Genomic DNA, 25,994 nt, shown 5'->3' with positions numbered 1-25,994 from the left:
ATGTTCTATACGTGATTTGCTCCGGAACTGCATAGCTGGTTTATTACGGTTATTTTTGAAGCAGTTACAAATATTGCTGGAATCAGGGTTCGTACGCAATTCTGCACACGGAAATTAAGTACTTTTAAGGACCATTAATGAAAAAATTAAGGACCTATGAGCAAATGGGAACTGAATAAATTCAATTAAAAATATTATTCTATGCCTGATTTTCATTTTTGTAATACCATTCTAAAAATAAAATAGATCCCTGAGTAGTATGCATTATTACTAAACATGAATTAATTAACATAATTATTAATAAGTTTGAGAATAAAATTAACTGTATGGAATTTATCAAGTAGCATTAACTATTTTACACTTATAATAGTTGAACATATTTGAAAGAAGATAAAGTGACATTTACGTTTTACTAATAGTTAGCTTTATGTCGATTTTTTTTTTATGTCTATACGTGATATTTTTTTTATGTCTTTTTTATGTCTATACGTATATATGTTCTATACGTGATTTGCTCCGGAACTGCATAGCTGGTTTATTACGGTTATTTTTGAAGCAGTTACAAATATTGCTGGAATCAGGGTTCGTACGCAATTCTGCACACGGAAATTAAGTACTTTTAAGGACCATTAATGAAAAAATTAAGGACCTATGAGCAAATGGGAACTGAATAAATTCAATTAAAAATATTATTCTATGCCTGATTTTCATTTTTGTAATACCATTCTAAAAATAAAATAGATCCCTGAGTAGTATGCATTATTACTAAACATGAATTAATTAGCATAATTATTAATAAGTTTGAGAATAAAATAAACTGTATGAAATTTATCAAGTAGCACTTATAATAGTTGAACATATTTGAAAGAAGATAAAGCGACATTTACGTTTTACTAATAGTTAGCTTTATGTCGATTTTTTTTTTATGTCTATACGTGATATTTTTTTTATGTCTTTTTTATGTCTATACGTATATATGTTCTATACGTGATTTGCTCCGGAACTGCATAGCTGGTTTATTACGGTTATTTTTGAAGCAGTTACAAATATTGCTGGAATCAGGGTTCGTACGCAATTCTGCACACGGAAATTAAGTACTTTTAAGGACCATTAATGAAAAAATTAAGGACCTATGAGCAAATGGGAACTGAATAAATTCAATTAAAAATATTATTCTATGCCTGATTTTCATTTTTGTAATACCATTCTAAAAATAAAATAGATCCCTGAGTAGTATGCATTATTACTAAACATGAATTAATTAACATAATTATTAATAAGTTTGAGAATAAAATTAACTGTATGGAATTTATCAAGTAGCATTAACTATTTTACACTTATAATAGTTGAACATATTTGAAAGAAGATAAAGTGACATTTACGTTTTACTAATAGTTAGCTTTATGTCGATTTTTTTTTTATGTCTATACGTGATATTTTTTTTATGTCTTTTTTATGTCTATACGTATATATGTTCTATACGTGATTTGCTCCGGAACTGCATAGCTGGTTTATTACGGTTATTTTTGAAGCAGTTACAAATATTGCTGGAATCAGGGTTCGTACGCAATTCTGCACACGGAAATTAAGTACTTTTAAGGACCATTAATGAAAAAATTAAGGACCTATGAGCAAATGGGAACTGAATAAATTCAATTAAAAATATTATTCTATGCCTGATTTTCATTTTTGTAATACCATTCTAAAAATAAAATAGATCCCTGAGTAGTATGCATTATTACTAAACATGAATTAATTAACATAATTATTAATAAGTTTGAGAATAAAATTAACTGTATGAAATTTATCAAGTAGCACTTATAATAGTTGAACATATTTGAAAGAAGATAAAGCGACATTTACGTTTTACTAATAGTTAGCTTTATGTCGATTTTTTTTTTATGTCTATACGTGATATTTTTTTTATGTCTTTTTTATGTCTATACGTATATATGTTCTATACGTGATTTGCTCCGGAACTGCATAGCTGGTTTATTACGGTTATTTTTGAAGCAGTTACAAATATTGCTGGAATCAGGGTTCGTACGCAATTCTGCACACGGAAATTAAGTACTTTTAAGGACCATTAATGAAAAAATTAAGGACCTATGAGCAAATGGGAACTGAATAAATTCAATTAAAAATATTATTCTATGCCTGATTTTCATTTTTGTAATACCATTCTAAAAATAAAATAGATCCCTGAGTAGTATGCATTATTACTAAACATGAATTAATTAACATAATTATTAATAAGTTTGAGAATAAAATTAACTGTATGGAATTTATCAAGTAGCATTAACTATTTTACACTTATAATAGTTGAACATATTTGAAAGAAGATAAAGTGACATTTACGTTTTACTAATAGTTAGCTTTATGTCGATTTTTTTTTTATGTCTATACGTGATATTTTTTTTTATGTCTTTTTTATGTCTATACGTATATATGTTCTATACGTGATTTGCTCCGGAACTGCATAGCTGGTTTATTACGGTTATTTTTGAAGCAGTTACAAATATTGCTGGAATCAGGGTTCGTACGCAATTCTGCACACGGAAATTAAGTACTTTTAAGGACCATTAATGAAAAAATTAAGGACCTATGAGCAAATGGGAACTGAATAAATTCAATTAAAAATATTATTCTATGCCTGATTTTCATTTTTGTAATACCATTCTAAAAATAAAATAGATCCCTGAGTAGTATGCATTATTACTAAACATGAATTAATTAACATAATTATTAATAAGTTTGAGAATAAAATTAACTGTATGGAATTTATCAAGTAGCATTAACTATTTTACACTTATAATAGTTGAACATATTTGAAAGAAGATAAAGTGACATTTACGTTTTACTAATAGTTAGCTTTATGTCGATTTTTTTTATGTCTCATTTTGTCACATACTTAGTCAGTTTAGAAGTTTAGTAAATAGCATGTAGATTTTATGTCAAAAGGCATAGGTTAAAATGAGAAGTAAGATCATAATCAGCATGACTCATAACAAAAGACTAAAGGTTTTCACCGCTGTTGCTTGTCTAGAGAGAGACCTGCTCATTAGAACAAGCCTGAAAGGCCTGATGTAGATACAGTTGGGAAGTCTTGAAAGTTAGTCAGGCTCTGTTTGATGCAGTTAGTGTCATAGCTTTGTGTAGAGTTCCAAGGGTTGTAGCCCAGTTAATATACTTTAATGTTATAATAAGCGATTAAAGTACCATAGATGATAGGTTGTTTTGTATTATTTTTAAGTTTCACTAAATGCAAAGAATAAGTTTTACTTGAATTTTTACATTTTTGTGTTTTATCTTGTGACCACAGTGAGAGTTAATGAAAGGCAATTACTTGCTTTAATATGTAGACATAATTTTTAAGGGTAAGCAGTTAGTTATAAATAATTAAATTAGGTAATTAGATAACCTTAGTCATATTGGATTTACATGGCCACTATTAAATTTTATTTTTTAACAATATTTGTTAAAAAAAAGCCTATTAAAATCAATAGAGCTAATAAATTTTCACAGTAAAAGCTAATAAATTTTCACAGTTTGAAATATATATAATTTATGACATTGATTCTTAAACGATGTTAGGATACATATTAAAAGCTACAAAACATTTATGTTTTGTAACAACAACACTCAACAAAATATTTATCCTTCATTTTAACATGTTGATACCATGGAGACATTTTTCATTTTGTCACATATTTCTCGAATCTTCTAGAATCGTGGGTCTATAAATCTTGCCTTCAAATCCTTCTAAACTTTTCAAGCTGCAATGTCTAAAATACTACAGAAAAATTATCCCCACCAATTCTGTAACAGCAAAAAGGCAGAAATATTTTGGAAAAAAAAGGAGGGAAAAAGTGCAAAATTAATTTAATAGAGAAAATTGATGCATATTCTGATAATTTTGAATATTCTGAGACGGGGAAAACGCTTACTATGAAAAAATTAAAAAGAAGACATTTTTAATTAATTACATAACTAATTTTGCTCTTGTTAAGAGCTGTTTCGTAAATTACGCTTTATAGCATTATGCCTTATTTTTCAGATTCATATTATTGTATAATAAGTTGCCAAAATGAAACTTTATAATATGACAGCGAAAAATGGAGATGTTTTATTTTAATGTTATTTTTTAAATATAATTTCAATATATTACCATTATTTTAATGAAATTTATCAATGTTTTGATGTTTTAAAAAAAATCGTCTAAAAATTCTCAGAACTCGGAATTAAAAATTTTCTATAGAAAGTGATCTTAAAATCGCCAAAATGTTGACAAGTCGCCAAATTTAGAACCGTTTAATAAAAGAATTCACATCCCCAAAAGCGAAAAATTGTTTAAGATTTCTTTATTAGAAAAAATTAATTTCGAAATGCTTATGTTTCACTTCTTGCTTAGAAACTCGAGTATCCCCTCATTTATATTAGAAAGAGAAACAAATTATAACCCATTCAAAAGATAACCATATGTGTCAGTGAATCGCCAAAAATATTCCAAAATGCTAATTCACACTCAAAATGACAGTCATAAAAGCAGACAGAAATTTCAGACGATTAAAATTAAGGACCTTCTGCTGATTTTGGCCAAAATTAAGGACTTTTTAAGGACCAAAAATCGATTCCAAAAAATTTAAGGAATTTTAAGGACTCTTGAGGACCGTATGAACACTACAGTGTCGGATAATCCATTCAGGATGGATTAAAGAATCGACACTGTAGTGTTTTTCGTTGTCAAGACTGTAATGTACACATAAAAAAAGGTAAGATATGACTTCTTTTTCCTTAGTTGTTTTATTGCTTAATGAATGAAACAGTAAAGTAAATTGTTTAGTTTCAAAGAAAATAAAGAAGGTTTGGTGTTTTGTATGTTTTGTGTAAGATTTAAAATAAATTTTTATGGCTTATTCTAATATCACTGATACTATAAAAGAACTGTTAAACTATACAAACAAAGCTGTTGATTTAAAGATTTTAAAAACTTAAAACTGAAATATCAAACTTAGTAGGAGTGTCAAACTTATTTGATGATGCGAATCAAGATTAGTTGCAAACACCTATTATATTTGCGAAATTTAAAATATAGAGTTAATTGACTAGGCAGGGTGAAAGCATGAAGCATTATTAAATCTTATTAATTTCAAAATTATACTAATATGGCATAAATATGAGACCGACGGCCTTTAAAAATATCATTTAGTTGCGATTTAGTTGCCATATTTATTTCAGAATTTGTTGGCTTATAAAGTTGTACTCAAGCTCAAATAAAAATTAATCTTTTTTACAACAAAAACTTATTTGATTGATAAAAAGATGTACCAATATTAAAGACTGATTCGTAGATTAATCTCGTATAGAAAATCACGCGGGGCTATCAGCTGTAGGAGGGATGTTGAAGGATATTGTACAGGAAATGTATCATATACACAAGGGACCCAACCTTTTGGGGATGGCAGCCAACTCGTTAGCCATGAACCGTATCAGGATAAGATTCCTGCCTTATCCACTCGGCCATTTGCGGACACACGAACATTAATAAAAATGCCAGGTTAGGTTGGAAGAGAAGAGCTCACGAGGGCTATCTTACCTAAGGGAAGAGATGTCTTAGTGCAGGACTTACGGGAAACTCGATATGAAGAAATGAACGTGGAACGTACAGCACATGGGAAAAACCACCGGTGTTAGAAGTGGCTCATCGGTCTTGGCCATTGGTGGTGTTTTTTTTTTTTTTTTTTTTTTTTTTTTTTATTTAGCAGCATGGAAAAAGCAGGTGCGTAGGATCTAGTATTTCCTAAATGTTTCTATGATGAACTTTCGCAGTCTGGAATATTTCTTTAAATGAAGGTTTTGCTTAGCTTATTGAAAGGGATTACTTTTTGATCTGTGCTAAAGATGAAAAAAAGGAAAACGGAGCTATAAAATTCACTGCATTTTAACAGAATTCAAACCAGCGATGGAAACATCTTAAGAAAGTCAAGAAGTTTCAACATGAAAAATCATGTCCTTTTTTTCGTCAGTGTTATGTTCTATATAGGATTATTCGTGTACATTAAGAGGTAACAGGGATTTTGAGACGTTAATAAATTAATTATGACAGCATATTATCGCAAATTTTATATAACAAAAACCATACCTCGTATTAACATATGATACACATTCTGTTATAAGCCAACACATCCCAAACAGTTTTCTACAGAAAGACAGATATTCACGCCACCGTTGTCTATTAACCACCTTTAAATTAAATGTGAAACTTTCATAACATTATTCTTGTTTTCAACGTAAGTAACACGGATGCACGTTAGGCATCAAGAGTCAATGATGTTTAAAATTGCATCTAAAATTAACAGAAGTACATTTATTACTAAACGGTATGCAATCAAATGATGAATCATTGCAGCAGAGTGAAAATAATAGCATTTTTAAACACATTTTAAACTGTTATGTGTTACCTGTGGGGTATAAAATTCTGCGTAAAAAATAAAAGTTAATAAATCTATAAGGTATTTTCTTCCTCATTAATGACTGCCTTCGAACTATAACTCGATGGCACGTCCAGCTAGCATCAGGAGCTCCGGTGTTCGAGTTTCGACGAAGGTATTGCACATTTCTCATGTTCCTGCATCGGTATAAGCTAATGAATCTATGAAACTTACAGTAAATACTATATATGACTGTCGCCCGCTTAATATAAAGATTATGTCTTTCTTTGGAATAGGTGAGAGAAAAGTTTTTTAAACGTATTCCTCAAAATAATTGTTTAGCTTTAGAATAAATATATTGTATGTATTTTCTTCTGTACGTACGTACGTACGAGTTCGTGGATTTGGAGTGAATAACGACGACACTTGATGAAGTATCAAAACACAATTTATTAGCCAGTATTATTCAAGACTGCTCCAAAAACATTTTTATCGTCGCCGAAGAACTACTATAAACACGCTGAAACAATCACCGACACAGCCTCCAGGCTATCAGGCTATAACGGTAGAGACAGCTTCACGGCAAAGCACCAGAGTACAGTTCCCGACTCTGCTCGGTCGTTCTCGGAACTCTACGTACTCTCGAGACTCTCACGCTACAATTCGCGATGCACTCGACGATACACTAGAATACAACTCCCGATTCGGTTTATTCGTTCCCAGAGCTCAACACGCTCTGAGATGAAACTTGAAGATACACTAAGAGACTTTCTCGATGCACTCGACGACCATCTCGTCACTAGACTACGAGACACTCGCTCTCCGACTCTTAACTGACTCGACACTCATTGACTGAATCTCCGCGTACGAGCAGGGCTTATATAGTTTTCGGCTTGCGTTCGAGAACATTCCGGGCTAAACCAGTAAGAATTCGTTTCAGAAGTTTCTCCATTCTCGCCAAATTTGACAACCCTGTCTTCCCTTGCCATTCTCTAGCAACCCTAAACCTGCTTTGCGGGGAAGCTATCTTACCGCGCCTTGAACATTTTCGTAACAATATCATTAGAATTTGAGCAGAAACGAAAAAAAAGAAAAGGGAAAAAAAAGTTAATAAATCATATTGTCAAATATCAGTTCATAAGAAACTATTTTTTCCGAAAAATATGTGTTCATTTTGGAAATTAAAAAAAGTGTTATATTTTTAATGCCCCATATAAAATGGAGAAGGAAAATTAAACGAAATATCTTGCGATTTTCAGTTTCTAACTGACGAAAAATTAATATCTTTGGATTTACGTAATTTAAATGCAATAGCTTATGACTTAGAACTTAAACATCGCATACAAGGGTGCGCATCGATATCTTTGCTTCAAGAGAAAAATTCATGTAGGCATGGCTCTGACTGCTTTCTAACACGCATTCAATGCCCCTGGTTTTAATTACATTAATGCTAATCCAACTTGATTGACATAAACCATAATTCAGAACTTCTTCCACACATCAATGACTGTTAATGTTTCATCATTCAGTTTAAAACGTGTTGGAATGTTAGTTTTATGCAGTGTATTTTAAGTGTCTTTGTCTAGCAGTTGTAACAAAGAAGCAGTATTAGGAGGCAGAAATAAAATTTGTATATCCCAAACCAGGATGACCATGTGCATTGGAAAGAATCAGAAGAATTTTAAATTAAAGACTGTTCACTTTCATACAACATCTGACTTCTGGAACAAAACATTAGTTGAACCATTCTCTAAAGACATAAATGGTTAGCTAAATCTTGCTTGCCATTCAGGCAAGTTTTTCATGTTTCGAATTTTTCACTAGATCGCCAGCTTTCGGCATTATCTGAATCGGGTCCCGATAACAGAACACTACCTATTTATATACTCATAACTATGCAGTAATAATATCTCATAAAAATTATGAGATTTAGAAGCTTAAAAATATTTAAACTGATGTTAGATGATTGATGATAAAAAAATATCTCCATCTTTCGAAGCAAGGAGATACTAGAGAATACACTTCTATAGACAGCAAGAATATCCAGTGCTTTGTTCTTCCTGCTTTCTAAATTTGAGCCAGTTTAGCCTGAACTATAATTTTAAATTTCAAACCGGTATACTTCTCTTCTCTAAGTGACCACATTTTCATTGAGACAAAGCAGGACAAATAGAATGAAATGAAAACTGTGATTTAGTTATGAAAGCAGACCAATAAGTCAAAAAAATATATTTTATTGTATACATTCATATACTTGGCTGTAAATATACAAAAATGTATTTATTATTAGCTATTGGTAACTATAAATTTTTTTATAAAAAACTATAATTTGAATATTATGTTTTTTAATTAATTTCAAATTTTACTTAAAAAATTATGATTTTCTTTCACAGTCATATTTTTTATTTTGTATTTATAAGTGAATTTATTATAATATTTTATAAGTGAATACTTTTCAATAGATTCGGATCATTTATTACAATGTCATGAAATTTCTCATATGAATTGGCCAAATTATGTTTTACCCTTAATACAGATTTTAAAGTTTTAATGTTCAACTGCGTTTTTTCTCAATTGTCATATTTTATTGATACTACAAAAAACACGTTTTGCATTTCTTCCTGGAAGGGAGAGCGCGTGTTCTACAATTTTCAAAATATTTTCATAAGGAATAATATTCTGTGTAAAAATGAAGGAATAACTCCCGTCTACTTTTGTCTGTTTCCACATTTACAGACAACCAACATTTAATTTTTTATTCAGTAACATATTTTTTACCAATGGCACCTCATCAAAAAGATAATTTTCGCAAATATTATTTTTTGGAAAATGGTTACTAATATATTAAAAAGATTTTTCCACATATTCCCATAAAATCTCCTTTGTTAATATTCGACTTCTGCGCTTTCACAAAAATCCTTCAAACTTTCAACAGGCACAGTATAGGCACAGTGGTGGCCAAAATTGTGGACACTTTTGGAAATTTTTATGTTTTTGAACTTTGTATGTTTGTAATATTATTTTTTGGAAACGAATTATAAAAAAATATATTTTAAAAATAATATTAACTTTTCTAAAAACAATATTATTTTAAAATATATTTTTAAAATAATATTGTTTTTAGAAAACGTCACGTTTCACAAAATGCAAACTTGTATATATCATTTTAAAGAGAATTTATAACTGAATTCAATACAAAACACAAAATTGAATTATTTGCAATACAAAAAAGGTTAAACGATAATAGTTATCGATATATATTAGATAGTGATGATTGCAGTGAGTTATCAGTACTTAGTAGGGTACCCTTTGATTTTGATTACAGCTTCACATCGACGTTTCATTGAGCTGACAAAAGTTTTAAGCTCTTCTTTCGTTATTACATGATGCCAGGAAACAATTATAGTATCAATTAGTTCCCTTTTATTTGACGGGCGTCTCATTCGGACAAGAGTTTTCAAACGGTGCCACAAATTTTCGATAGGATTGAGGTCAGGACTGTTTCCTGGCCATGACAACAATTTAATGCTCTTTGTACGAAACCACTCTTTCGATATTTTGGCCGTGTGGCAAGGAGCAGAATCTTGCTGAAAAATAAACGAAGCAAGAAAATGTTGGGAAACACATCTCTGATGGAAGGTAGAAGCTTTGGTTCTAGAATAGTATCAATGTATTTTTTGGCATTCAGTGACCCATCGACGACATGAAGGCGACCAATACCATCTGCTGACATGCATGACCAAATCATAACACTAACTGGGTTCTTCACAGTTGCTTGAATGCAGTCAGGATGTAGCTCTTCTCCTATTCTACGTCTTACATATTTTCGCCCATCACTACCGAATAACGATATCTTAGTTTCATCACTCCATATAACTTGTGACCACTGATCATCTGTCCAATTAACGTGTTCCTTTGCCCACTGTAGTCTTTTTTTTTTTTTTTTTTTTTTTTTTTTCCGTTGCTGAAAATTAAGATAAGGCTTTTTTCGTGGAATTCTACCTCTCAGTCCAACATCTGTTAATCTTCTCCTGATTGTTCTTGAACTGACAGAAACACCAGCATCATTCAGATCACTTCTGATGGCCGCTGATGACATTTTTCTATCTTGGAGACATAGTCTTTTTATTCTTCTGTCATCAATAGATAGGGTGCACCTTTTTCGGTCTTCTCCTTCTTTGTTTTTTATTGAATTTGTCTCCTGATAACGTAAACAAAACTTTCGGACTCCAGATGTAGTCACTGAACCACCCACCTGTCTTGCAATTTCAGCATAGGAAAGACCACTTTCTCGTAACACAATAATATTACATCACTTTCTAGGTGTCCAATCTACTCTTTTATTTGATGTCATTGCTTCTTGACTAAATATAAAAAATTTTTACAAAAATTCCTACTTGTAATTGCAGTGTATAAAAAACAGGCCCTCCTTCTACAGAACAAAGCAAAATAATGAATTGTTTCAAGTGTAAACATGATGTCAGCTTCTATTGGCAGTTACTAACTGCCAGTAGGAGCTGGTTACTAACATTTGATTGGTTCTCAGAACAAAAACAGTGATTGGCCAGGAAAGCTAGACATTACAAACCACTTCATAACTGTGTTTTTTATTTATATTAATGTACATATAACTTTTTTGTATTGCAAATAATTGAACTTTTTGTTTTGTATTGAATTAAGTAATAAATTCTCTTTAAAATGAAATATACAAGTTTGCATTTTGCGAAACGTAACATTTTCTATAAGTATACAAAGTTCAAAAACATAAAAATTTCCAAAAGTGTCCACAATTTTGGCCACCACTGTATATAAGAATACGAATAAATTTTTGCAATAATATTTTCAAGATCCACTGGAAGTAAGTCAGATGCTGTTTGAATAGTGCTGTGTAGAATGTGCGCTGCACAACCCACTCCAATAATTTTTTACTTCAAATGTTCCTTAAGTTTCGTAAAAACGTTATTGATGCTTCTTCTAGCTTTTAAACCAAAATTTGCGTTAGTGCTATCCTCGTAATAGGTAATAATATTTTTATTCAAATTATTCTTTTTTAAAATAGTACTTATTTAATCAAAAATTATTTATGAAGTTTCACCCGGCAATGAAACAAAATCTAATATTCTAATTTTAATTCCTGTTTCTGGACCAAAAAGTCTAACAATTGTGCGAAATAATTTTAAATCTTTGTGGTTGGAAGCATCATAATATATGGATATAAATGTACATTTAAATCTAATTCTTTCTGAAATTGTGAAAACGAATATGGTGAAAAAACATTACAAATAATTGCTTCGGTTTTTGTCCTTGCACGTGCAAATTTTTTGTCATACAATGTTTTGATCATTTGCGACGTACAATCAATTGATATTGTTACGTTTTTCTTCTGACATCAGTTGTTATGTTATTTTCTACCTTCACGTTCGTACGGGGTTTGTAGATTTGGAGTGAATAATGACGACACTTGATGAAGTATCGAAACACACTTTATTGGCCAGTATTGTCAGGACAGCTCCAAAACACGTTTTTACAGTCGTCGATGAATTACTATAAACACGCTGACACGATCAGCGACACAGCCTCCAGGTTATCAGGCTATCACGGTGGAGATAGCTTCACGGCAAAGCACTAGAGTACAGCTCCTGACTCTGCACTGTCGTTCTCGGAACTCCACACTACAACTCGCGATGCACTCGACGACGCACAGAGCACAGCTTCCGACTTTTCGGTTCAGTCGTTTCCGGAGCTCAACACGCTCTCTCGACGATGCACTAACCGCTCTTTCGGTGCACTCGACGACCCACTCGGCACTCGCTGCCCGGCTGTCAACTCGATCGACTCCTCAGGGTTTGACTCGCTAGACGAGACACCAACTCGATACTATCTCGCACTTTACGAGGCACTCTCACTCGCCCTCACCACGAGGCACACACACTAAATGACTGCGGACCAGCAGGGTTTATATAGCTTTCGACTTGTGTTCGAGAACATTCTGGGCTAAACCGGTAAGAATTCGTTCCAGAGGGTTCTCCATCCGTCCATGGTATATCGCCAATTTTGTCGACAATGAGCGATTTCTTGCCAAATGTGGCAACCCTGCTTCCCTTGACATTTTTTGACAACCCTAAAATTGCTTAGCGAGGAAGCTACCCCACTGCGCCTGTACATTTCGTAACAATATGAAACTTTGATAGTGGTTTATGGTGTGGAAAGCAAATAGCCCTTCAGCTAATGCTAGCTGTTCCTCCGTTAATAATACATACAGTGCCTCACAAAAGTGATGGACACTTGTGCTTTACAAAAGGAAACTGTAATAAAATAAAAAAGCATGTAAAAATTTTTTGTCGGTGTGTTTCATACTTAAATTTAGTAACAATTATTATATAACATACATTTTCTCAAAATATTAAAATATTAATTTAATAAAAATACAATTCTTTAAAACGGAGCATAAAATGGGCCACATAAGTGATGGGATACCATTAGATACTACTACGTACTACAAAAAAAATATTTTTGGGGGGGTTTTATTTTTACTCAAAAGCAATTGGCAATAATTTATAAAATCGTCTGCAGTATTTCTCTCCAGTTTGTTTTGGAATTTTCGTGTTTTTTAGCTCTGTGCAGCCATGAGTGCTAAACGGGAAAAAAAAAAAAAAAAAAAAAAAAAAAAAAAAAAAAAAAAAAACTTTGCTTGAAATTCGAAAATTAGTTATTAATTTGAATATTGAACGTGGAAAATCTATTAGAGAAACTCCTGAAACAGTTAACTTGAGTCATTCAACAGTTTACAATATCATTAAACGATATAAAAAGAATCATATGATTCAGGATAAAAGAAGACCTGGCCGACCATCAAAGCTATCCAATGGAATAAAGCGAATTATCGTTGGAAATATTAAAAAAATCCAAGAATGAGTGCTCCTAAAGTTGCTGCTGATTTACAACCATTATATGAAGTAATTGTTAAACCTGAGACTATTAGAAGAGTAATTCGATTTGCTGAATATTACAGTAGAGCAGCCAGGAAAGAATTCTTCATAAGTGAAAAGAATAGAAAACTCAGACTGGCTTTCACAAAATCCAACATAAATAAGAATTCTGATTACTGGAATGAAGTTATATTTCCTGATGAGAGTAAATTTAATATATTTGGTTCTCACGGTAGAATCTTGGTGTGGAGAAAACCCAAGGAAGAATTTCGAAAATAGAACTTGGTGCCAGCAGTAAAACATGGTGGAGGAGGAGGTATGGTATGGGGGTGTATGTCGTCCGCTGGATTTGGTAATCTTGTTTTTATTGACAGTATAATGGATCAGTACATGTATATTGACATTTTAAATCAAAATTTGAAATCTTCAGCACGAAAACTGAACCTTCATAACGATTTTAAATTTTACCAGGACAATGACCCCAAGCACACTGCTTTGAACATTATACTCTGGCTGCTGTATAACTGTCCTGAAATAATAAAAACACCACCACAATCTCCAGACTTAAATCCCATAGAGAATATTTGGCAAGAATTGGAATCAAGAATTCGCAAACACACCATTTCTTCAAAACAACAATTAAAATCTGTGCTTCAAGAAGAATGCGGTAAAATCACTCCAGAAATCACAAAAAAATTAGTCGAATCTATCCCAAGAAGATTAAATCATGTTTTAAAAGTAAAAGGAAATCCAACAAAATATTAAAAACCTTTTAAAAAGTAAAATTTTTGGATAAATAGTTTATGGAAAAGTAAGTGTCCCATCACTTATGTAAGCCATTTTTTGCTCCGTTCTAAACAATTGTATTTTTATTAAATTAATATTTTAATATTTTGAGAAAATGTATGTTATGTAATAATTGTTACTAAATTTAAGTATGAAACACACCCACAAAAAATGTTTACATGTTTTTTTAATTAATTTTTTACCGTTTCCTTTTGTAAAGCACAAGTGTCCCATCACTTTTGTGAGACACTGTATTCCTTGACGAGACGTAACGACAATGATCGAACACCACCGAGTAAATCTAACTTGTTACATCGCCTAATTTAGTTAACTCTGCATGCATTTTATGTGTTTTTTTATTTATATATTTTTTTTCTTCATATTTATTATAATAATTCAATATTCGTGCTGAAGATTTCAAATTTTGATTTTAAATGTCAATATACTTGTACCGATCCATTATACCGTCAATATAAACAAGATTACCAACTCCAGCGGACAACATACACCCCCATACCATAACTCCTCCTCTACCATGTTTTACTGTTGGCACCAAGTTCTGTTTGCGAAATTCTTCCCTGGGTTTTCTCCACACCAAGATTCTACCGTCAGAACCAAATATATTAAATTTACACTCATCAGCAAATATAACTTCATTCCAGTAATCAGAATTCTTATTTATGTTGGATTTTGCGAAAGCCAGTCTGAATTTTCTATCCTTTTCACTTAGGAAGAATTTTTCCCGGCTGCTCTACCGTGATATCCAGCAGATCAAATTACTCTTCTAATAGTCTCAGGATTAACAATTACTCCATATAATGCTTTTAAATCAGCAGCAACTTTAGGAGCACTCATTCTTGGATTTTTTTTAATATTTCGAAAGATAATTCGCTTTATTCCAATGGATAGCTTTGATGGTCGGCCAGGTCTTCTTTTATCCTGAATCATATGATTCTTTTTATATCGTTTAATGATCTTGAAAACTGTTGAATGACTCAAGTTAACTGTTTCAGCAGTTTTTCTTATAGCTTTTCAACGTTCAATATGCAAATTAATAACTAATTTTCGAACTTCAGGCAAAGTTTCTTTTCGTGTTTAGTATCCATGGCTGCACAGAGCTAAAAAACACAAAAATTCCAAAACAAACTGGAGAGAAATACTGCACACGATTTTATAAATTATTGCCAATTGCTTTTGAGTAAAAATAAAAACCCCCAAAAATATTTTTATTGTAGTACGTAATAGGATCTAATGGTGTCCCATCACTTATGTGAGCCATTTTTTGCTTCGTTCTAAACAACTGTATTTTTATTAAATTAATATTTTAATATTTTGAGAAAATGTATGTTATGTAATAATTGTTACTAAATTTAAGTATGAAACACACCCACAAAAAATGTTTACATGTTTTTTTAATTTATTTTTTTACCGTTTCCTTTTGTAAAGCACAAGTGTCCCATCACTTTTGTGAGACACTGTATTCCTTGACGAGACGTAACGACAATGATCGAACACCACCGAGTAAATCTAACTTGTTACATCGCCTAATTTAGTTAACTCTGCATGCATTTTATGTGTTTTTTTATTTATATATTTTTTATTTCTTCATATTTATTATAATAATTAATAAATGCAATTTTACAGTACATTTAAAATTTGAAATGCAGATGTTTTCTAAAAAGCGAGACATTTTTAAAAATCGGCGGAACGCGGGAAAGTACTCCAAAAAGCGGGACTGTTCCGCCAAAATCGGGACGTGTGGTCACTTTACCCTAAGTTCATTAGTCTACCTATTAAATCTGACGAATGTTCCAAAAAACAAAACAACTTTCAGTGATTACGTAAGTTAGAAAGGATAAATTTTATTTTGAAAGTGAATCTAAACTACAGTGTCTCACAACAGTGATGGGACACTTGTGCTTTACAAAAGGAAACTGTAGTAAAATAAATTAAAAAAACACGTAAAAATTTTTTCTGGGTGTATTTCATACTTAAGTTTAGTAACAATTATTACATAACATACATTTTCTCAAAATATTAAAATATTAATTTAATAAAAATACAATTGTTTAGAACGAAGCAAAAAATGGCTCACGTAAGTGATGGGACACTTACTTTTCCATCAAATATTTATCCAAAAATTTTACTTTTTAAAAGGTTTTAATATTTTGTTGGATTTCCTTTTACTTTTAAAACATGATTTAATCTTCTTGGGATAGATTTGACTAATTTTTTTTGTGATTTCTGGAGTGATTTTACCCCATTCTTCTTGAAGCACCGATTTTAATTGTTGTTTTGAAGAAATGGTGTGTTTGCGAATTCTTGATTGCAATTCTTGCCAAATATTCTCTATGGGATTTAAGTCTGGAGATTGTGGTGGTGTTTTTATTACTTCAGAACAGTTATACAGCAGCCAGAGTCTAATGTTCAAAGCAGTGTGCGTGGGGTCATTGTCCTGGTAGAATTTAAAATCGTTATGAAGGTTCAATTTTTGCGCTGAAGATTTCAAATTTTGATTTAAAATGTCAATATACTTGTACTGATTCATTATACTGTCAATAAAAACAAGAGTACCAACTCCAGCGGACGACATACACCCCCATAGAATAACTCCTCCTCCACCATGTTTTACTGTGGCACCAAGTTCTGTTTTTGAAATTCTTCCCTGGTTTTTCTCCACACCAAGATTCTACCGTCAGAACCAAATATATTAAATCTACTCTCATCAGGAAATATAACTTCATTCCAGTAATCAGAATTCTTATTTATGTTGGATTTTGTGAAAGCCAGTCTGAGTTTTCTATTCTTTTCACTTACGAAGAATTTTTTCCTGGCTGCTCTACCGTGATATCCAGCAGATCGAATTATTCTTCCAATAGTCTCAGGTTTAACAATTACTCTATATAATGCTTGTAAATCAGCAGCAACTTTAGGAGCACTCATTCCTGGATTTTTTTTAATATTTCGAACGATAATTCGCTTTATTCCATTGGATAGCTTTGATGGTCGGCCAGGTCTTCTTTTATCCTGAATCATATGATTCTTTTTATATCGTTTAATAATATTGTAAACTGTTGAATGGCTCAAGTTAACTGTTTCAGGAGTTTCTCTAATAGATTTTTCACGTTCAATATGCAAATTAATAACTAATTTTCGAATTTCAGGCAAAGTTTCTTTTCGTTTAGCATTCATGGCTGCACAGAGCCAAAAAAACAAAAGAATTCCAAAACAAACTGGAGAGAAATACCGCAGACGATTTTATAAATTATTGCCAATTGCTTTTGAGTAGAAATAAAAACCTCAAAAAATATTTTTACTATAGTACGTAGTAGTACCTAATGGTGTCCCATCACTTATGTGAGCAATTTTTTGCTCCGTTCTGAACAATTGTATATTTTATTAAATTAATATTTTGAGAAAATGTATGTTATGTAATAATTGTTACTAAATTTAAGTATGTCACACACCCACAAAAAATTTTTACATGTTTTTTAAATTTATTTTATTAGTTTCCTTTTGTAAAGCACAAGTGTCCCATCACTTTTGTGAGACACTGTATGTAGAAATATAAAAGAAAGGTTGAAGGGAATTTATAAACTGAAATTTTCGTTCATTTTATACATCTCCAACAAATGTAATATATATGAAATTCATAAAATTAATTAAGTGCTATGTTGGTTTTTTACTGTAAAAATTCCTTTCATAAATGTATTCAAACCGTTAAAAGCACAAAAATCTAAAACACAATAGATTCCGATCATATTTATACCTGAACATTCCAGGAACATATGTTGATACACCTGCGTTTTACCGAAAGTGTATTGCCACCTGCATGAGGGCGTTACAGAAGACACTTTGCACGTACCAAGGATGAAAAATTATTGATAAAACCGAAGAACTAATTGAATTTTCCAATTCCCTACATGGTTTTCTAATATTTTCACATTTCTAACGCAGATAAAGGTGTATATTTAAAACAGATTATTTAAGTGTCAAAGCAACACTATCGACTGAATTTTTTTACGATTTGAACTCCAAAGGCTATGCATGATTATTACCAGCAACGAATTTAATAAATATAACATCGAAGAAGACGCTCATGTGTATAGAAATCATTTGATACAAGACGAAAGTTTTAAATAATGAAAAAAAAAAAAAAATTCTGCACTTATTTCTTTAAATAAAATAAATCCCAACAAGCGCAAAAATTACATATTCTTGTAAAATCAAAATTAAAATTTTAAGGTGCTTAAAGAAAGTATTATCTGAATAATTCTGAAATCTTCCATAAACCGTCTTTGAAAATCATGCATTTGAATTAGCATTTCGACGCTACGAAAATTTTAAATTTACACCCTGCACAATTCAGATCATCAATTAACTTATTAAAATTGATTTCATCATTTATTACAGAAAACACGATTATACAGTTTGATAAAATTTCGTTATTTAACAGCAGAAATATACATAGTAATTCGAACAATTTCCAATATTCATGTTATAAATTAACACACAAATTTTGATTCACAAAAACGAAACATGTAAAATTAAAAACTGAAGTCGATTAAAATTAAATTATTCTTACCTGTTTTCAGCTTTCTTTCTTATCTTATCATCCGTTATATAAGAATTGTACAAATATAAGAATCCTTTATCCCGCTATATATATATAACATAACAGATAATTAATTCAGTAATGCAACCGGTGGGAAATTTCGCCAACTAGGTTCGAAGTTTCTAAAGTAACATTTATCATACGAAGCGCCATCTATTGTTGTTTTCTGAAATGACAACAATCAGCATCAGTTATTGCTATAAAAAATACATATTATTTTTATAGTAAGTACTGAGAATTGAACTTGTCTAGACTGAGAAATATTTAAAATTTAGCTAATTGTACTTGCATGTTTACTTCTATATTAAATAATACACAGAACTTTTTTCTTCCAAGAGTACTTATTTTTGCCGTACTTAAAAATAAATACAGTTCATGGAAATATATTACATTTAAAAATAAAATCTTGCGTCTTTGTTAGCCTCGATTCTTGAGGTGCCGTATCTAGGAAATTCTTCATTAACTCTTCTTATAACTTCGGGTAGCTCTTGAACTACTCGTCGAATACTGGTCTTAGTTTGTGGCTTATTTGCATACAGCCAAAGAAAAAATATACGGCGGTTAATAGCAGCTTAGATGGCCAGTTAAAATTTGAAAAATCGAGATATTATAGGATTGACAAAAATTTCCCTACATAAAGCTATTGTTTGATGCTCAAAATGTTGAACTAGTCGTAAATTATTGAAGCACTTGGGACATTCTTGGCAAGAAGTTGCGGTACATTCTCTTGGCATGAAAATAATAAAAGTGGTGATTTCTAATGCAAGATTTTAATACTGTAAAATCTCCAAGCGTGGGCTGTTTGGTCGTAAAGAGAAAAAGGAAAAATACGAGCTAAAAAGTTGTATATTATTTTAAATCATAGCACTAATAAAGGGCTAACCTTGGAACAAAATCGATTTCACAGTAGCATTTATGAAATTTTATACAACATAAAATCCGTTGTACAGTATGGCATAAATGCTACATAATATTAGATCTTTGTTAATGCAAAGACCCATTATTATCATTTACATTTCGTAAACAAGAATTTTAATTAATCAACATTTGACTGAGCATAATTGATTACGGCAAAATGCCTCAGAGTTATATGCATGAGGAGATGGATTTCTTCTTCACTTTCTAAGGTTTTGCATTCATGTCAAAGGGAAAAACCACAAAAATGCATTTGCAGCCAAACAATTCACCAAAAATGTAATCAACCGTAGATGTCAAATTCTTCATTCACTTAAAACTCAATAAACGGTGAAATTCAACCTCTGTTGGATGTTGGATTAAAATTAAAATAACAATAATAAAAAGATTTCTTGCAGTCTGAGAGAGGATGCTTCCCACGTACGGAAAAATTATTCTTAACATACAGTAATTCCTATTTCGGATAAGGCACTGTTATAAAACAAAACTCGTTCAGAAAAAAAAAAAAAAAAAAAAATCTTTTCTACACTATTTATTTGTGCTTAAGAAACAGTACAACACAAATATAGATAGACATATACATACACGCACAGTAGCGTAAATAGATACATACATAGCATATACGTAAATAGATACATAGCCTTACCCAACCATTATTTTCACAACTGCTAATCATAAACATATAAAAACGTATCACATCCAGTTATAAAAATTTTTAAATGAAGCAAATATTCCTATTTTGGCATTTTTTAAATTTAAAGAAAGTAATTTTGTGAAAATTGCTAAATCTAACTTTTTATATGCTCCTTCGGCCCCTATACTTATACATTCGTGTTCAAAAAACAAGCAACAAATGTTAAAAGGTACGAATATAAAAAGGGGGATTAAATCATACAATTTACTTACAAGGCAGAAGCTGCATTGGCAAATGCAAAAAAGCAAAATATCAGTTTAGAAAAAGGTTTCTGGTTAAGCAACGAGTATTCCTATGCAGACTTTTATGAAAAATATTGATCAGTATATATATTTTTTCCAAAATAGAGATCTTAATCATACATTTTATAAAATTCGTGTTTTAGATGACACTTCAGTATTGACCTGTAGCTAATTCGCAATATTATTTGCATTAATTGAAAATGAAAAATGCTTGTATTTTAATTAATTTTTCATACAATTTCCAAGTTATGGTTCTAAAATAATAGAACTCTAATATTAATAATGTATTTAGATTTTACAAATTTACGTATAAACTACTGTACGAATATCCTTTCGGCATACTAAATGTAACAAAATTATAAATTAAAGACACTAGTAAATCATTAAAAATATCTCAAATGGCATTTTACCGGGAACGAATTATTCTAATTTAGTTAACCAATTCCTCAATGCAAACTGAGAACATCAAAAATCACAAATTTCGAAACAGAGTATCTTGATCACCACATTTTCTCCAGTTTGTAAAACCAGAATAACACTTGCATGTGAGCATTGAGTTTGTGCCTGTGTTTCCTATTCTCTTAATTTCTTTCATTTGTTTGCTTATTTATATGCACTGAATTCAGACACTGCCTATTATCGTAATTTGTTTTTGATTAATACATATATACATATAAATCCAGGTGCCCCGTAAGTGTTGCAAAAAACTTCTGGGGAAGGTAGGGCACATCATAAGGATTAAGAATTGCATAGGAACCCATGCCCAGAAATGTAATGGATAAGTGGTAGCAGAGTTAGAAAATGGGAAAGGAAACCAGAGTATCATTAATTTGAAACATTTATTGGACATGAATACAAATGGTGTACGACAGCTTGAATGATACAACAGATGCTCGAAGTTTGCACGATCAGACGACAAACATGCCTGATACCGGCGGACCATTCATTGCCGAACATGTTCAAACACAACAGGAGTTTCTTTGATTGTAACAGCTGCACAGGTGAGTCTTGTCAAGAGATCCATTTCATACACAACAGGATCGTGATACACACCACTTTTGATGGTGCAGCACAAAAATAAATCAAGGCCCAATAAATCCACTGAGCATGAGGTCCAGGTAACCAGTCCACCATGCCCAATCCATCGATGTAGAAATGATATGTTCAAATGGCTTTGAACATCCAGTCCAAAATGAGCAAGCACTCCATCATGTGGGAACCGCATGTTCAAAAGCTCTCCTTCGTATAGCGTTTCATGCTCTTCGTATGGTGCCTACCGCTTGAATGAGGCAATCCTCACTTTCCACTAGAACTATCCTGGTACAACACCCCTTCACGGCATACAATGATGTTTCTGGGAAGGGATTCCTATGCAATTCTTCACCCTTATGATGTGCCCTACCTACCCCAGAAATTTGTCTCAACATTTACGGGACACCCTGTATTTATGTTTAATTTTTGCCAACACACTGGCCTTTGGGAATTTTTTGACAATTAAATTTTAATTTTATCTAACAATCTGCCCATCATATTTTAAGTTTATGTTAATTTTCAGTTTATTTTAAGAATGAAGCCATACAGGGGGTTAATTTAAACCAGGCAAAGATACAATTACAGTGACTCACATTTGTTTTCAACACTTATGTGTTTTAGCTTTATAGATATTTATTAGGATTTTTCGATGTCAGGACCTGAAAAATGTGCAGTGCTCTTGCCGAGACTTGAACCTAGAAAACTCGAATATGTGACGAGTGTGTTATTGTTACAACATGAAGGCATGCAAAAAGGAAGAAAATACCGTACATACACTCCCTTTTAATGTGTAACTGGGGATTAGGGAACCCAATTGCCAAATCCCAGTGGTGAAGAATCATCATCCACCACCTTTTAGTTCGGGTGCCAATGTAGAGTGATTAGATTATTTTGAAACAGGAGACACAAAAATATGCAGTCCCCTCGCCAGGACCTCTTGAATATACACTGAGTGTGCTATATCGTTACACCACGAAGGCATGCTGGAAGGAGGGAGAAAATACCTTATAAAGGTACATCTACCTGCCATGGCACTCCACAAACATTGAAAGCTAAATAACAGCCATTGCAGATTGATTTGCTTTGTCTGAGAAGAAAAGAACATTTAGGTTAAATGCTTAATTTCCACATTTTTCAAAATAATAATTTTTCTTGCTAGTTTCTGGTAAAACTTATCTTCAAGATCAACCTATCACACAAAATTCATGAGGTCACAGTTTTGTCTTCATTTTCGAAAACAATTTTACATATAATGCATCTCTAACGAAATGATGATGGTCATTGACATTCAGAATGAAATTTAGTAACAGTGGCTATTTTAATGTACTGAACTTTTTGTAATATGTGCTTATGTAAATGTCACTGCTTTCTGTTACCTGTAGTAGGGCTCTTTCATTTGCTATTTTAATTATCACAAAAAGCAAAATTAAGCATTTAATACTTTAAGTTCAAATTAATATTAAGTTACTCATTGTATGTTTCAAGAATTTTCTTTGTAAAATTACATACTTTTCTTCATTACATTTCCTCAGAAGTACACAGCATGACAATTACTCGAGAATAACAGGTTTTTGTCTACTTACACTACAGAGAAAGATTAGTACAAACGACTGTTTTACAAATTTTATTAAATGTAAAAAAATTTAATTAATTATAAATTGCTGATACTTCAAAACAAGCTTAAGAAATCCAATAACAAGATTTTTCAATGTTTTTGATATCATATTGTAAATTTTCCTAAGGAATAGTGCCATTTACTGTAAATACCACTTTTAAAATGCCTTAACAATACCAGAAGAATGAATTAATAATTTCCAGTTAGATAAAGTAATATTTAAAACAATAGTAGCAGGGTTTGAAATAATATCATTTCATGTTTGAAAAAGACTTCTAAATCCAAAGAAACAACTTTAATTATGCATGGTGGTAGCTGAAGAAACATGACACAGCAAATGAGGCATTTTTTTGTTTCTAAGAAAAAAAAGAGAAATATTTATCTACATAAATGGCTGCAGAACTTACAAATGCTACAGACATTCAAATATTTACTTATACCATCTTTCACCAACAGAATTTTCTTGAGCTAAAGGAACGGAAGCCAAACAGATGTTTTTTGTCATAACTCTGCTATTTTTAAACTTGGATGTCATAAAGAGAATGAAGCGTTTTTGCTTAGGGCCACCAAAATTGGTCCAAAGTAATGTTTCTTACATAATTTTGGTTCACTGTCAAGAATGATTCTGGACATAGGGATGAGCAGGAAACATATTGCCACAATAATACATTCAAGTTGATTATTATTATGAATGGGACACAATGGTGTGGCAAGGATCATAGATGATGTCAGAACACAGCTGCATATCCCTACATTTCTGTTTATCATGACAATAAGGTATTGTAGAGACATACTTCCAGCTTATGTCTATCTTTTTGGGGGAACAGTGGATTCCAACGCGGTAGAAACAACTGTTACCCACATAGAACCAGTCTACATGGACAACAGCTGTCCTTCAGAACAAAGTACTAAGACTGAGGATATCACAGCTTGACATAACCTGTACATTTTCCACTCTAATTTCAATAAATATACTTCAGATTTTGTCAGTGCAAAAAAACAGGTAACATAGAAAAGACTGCCATTTCAAAATATGTAAGAACCTCAAAATGCCTTGCAAGAAAACTGGAAAAATATCCCAAAAGTGCTCCAGATCAATCTTGCACACACCATTTGAAATCATTCTAACTACTGCTACTGTCAGTTTCTGTTGACACTCGAATGCAAGACTTTCAAAGATTGCTATATGATGTTCCAAAAAATCTCTTGTTTTTCTAGTCTGAAATTTGGACCATTTCAGGTTGAATGAACACAGCATTATTACTCTACTGTAGATTTAGAATCTTTTATTCCCTGACACTAAGTTCTCTATTAATTGTACCACAAAATCTCAAATTTCCTTAGAAACCATTAAGTATTCTCCAGAGAATTCCCATTTTTTTAATACTATATACACAAATTTAGATTTGATCTTTTAGAACAGTCTGTCACTATGGCACTTCCAGATGCCTTTATGAAAAAAATATGAATGCCTCATTATCAAAATAAGTTTACAAACATAGCCTTCCACAACATATACAAATTTCTAACTAACACAAGCAAAAATTGTGGTGGAATGACTGGTAGGATCAAAAATTCAGAAATGCAGTATAAATTAAATATATATGTATGTTTTTATTCCCTACTCTCTGGCAGGAGGGAGTTCATAGGACACAACAACACTATGTATATCTTTTAAGAAAAATTACTGCAAGCATAATAATGTAATAAATACACCGTGTACTACCCTAGTCTAGAGAACAATTGCAACAAAAATGAGTCATGCCCGGAGTTATAACTATGAAGAAATAAAACTGCAGATTAGAAATTATAATCAATAAGCCAAAGCAGGATGATAGATTAGAAGATAATTCTGATGTTTTAATTTTATACTTAAAAAACAAAACTAAGCATAAATTTAGTGCAGCAAAATGAATGTCAATTTGGAAATGTTGAACAATTGTGTGGATATTAAAATAAACTGTAGAAATGTTCAATTCCATGCCATAAAATTAGCAGGCACAGCAAGAAAAGAATAGCAAGTCAATATTTAGTATAAAATTATTTCCTTCGGGTATCTTTTTATCCATGATACTCAGAATAGAACTTTCCCACTGGCAATACCATCTCAAATAGTTAGTTTTGTAACTAACTATTTCCACTCTAATTTCTAGTAACTAACTATTAGTCACTCAAATAGTTGTAACGAACTATTTGTAATTAACTATTAGTTTTGTAACTCAGACAAATAGTTTGTTTTGTAACTATTCCATAACACTGATAACCTTTAAAATAGCATTTGATGACTTTTCCTTTTAATTACAACATTTATAAGGGAGTGGAGACTCTTATTCAGAAAATAAGACCTTAACCCTATATATTTTTGGTTAAACTTATAAATAATAAATAAAAATGAGATGATTATTTGATGACAGCATGGTTATGATTAGAAATGTTGTTTTTGATTGCAATGCATGCTAAGCCATAATTAAACACAATATTTTACTATGGCATAAAAAGAAAAATTATGAAAAATCAGTGACATATTATTATTGGTTTCCAGGCATACCAGTAGTTAGTACAGTGGATGTAGACCTAATATGAAATTGCTCAACTAGGCATGAATATTATAATTAACTTATATACATGGTAATTATCTATGTGGTTCATTTAGTATTTAAACCATATAACTATACGATAGGTTCATATAGAAATTAAAAGTATGGCTTTAATATTTCTTGCAATTTATAAGCTGA

General features: G+C 31.5%; 1 long non-coding RNA gene across 2 annotated transcripts in view; it reads right to left on the bottom strand.

Moving 5' to 3' along the window:
- LOC118201667 (uncharacterized) overlaps positions 1–18,921 on the bottom strand; it is a 250,706-nt gene extending 231,785 nt beyond the window's left edge. For both annotated transcript variants that reach the window (XR_015044447.1, XR_015044448.1), the window contains exon 1: positions 18,732–18,921. This is a non-coding gene — a long non-coding RNA (uncharacterized LOC118201667). The remainder of the gene's footprint in view (positions 1–18,731) is intronic.
- Positions 18,922–25,994: the final 7,073 nt, after the last annotated feature.

The sequence above is a fragment of the Stegodyphus dumicola genome, chromosome 12 (genome assembly GCF_044657685.1).
Source record: "Stegodyphus dumicola isolate Sdum_Otavi_A_Nest chromosome 12, ASM4465768v1".
NCBI classification, from domain to species: domain Eukaryota; kingdom Metazoa; phylum Arthropoda; class Arachnida; order Araneae; family Eresidae; genus Stegodyphus; species Stegodyphus dumicola.
Note: the sequence above shows the minus strand (reverse complement) of the source record. Positions and strands in the feature narration are given on the sequence as shown.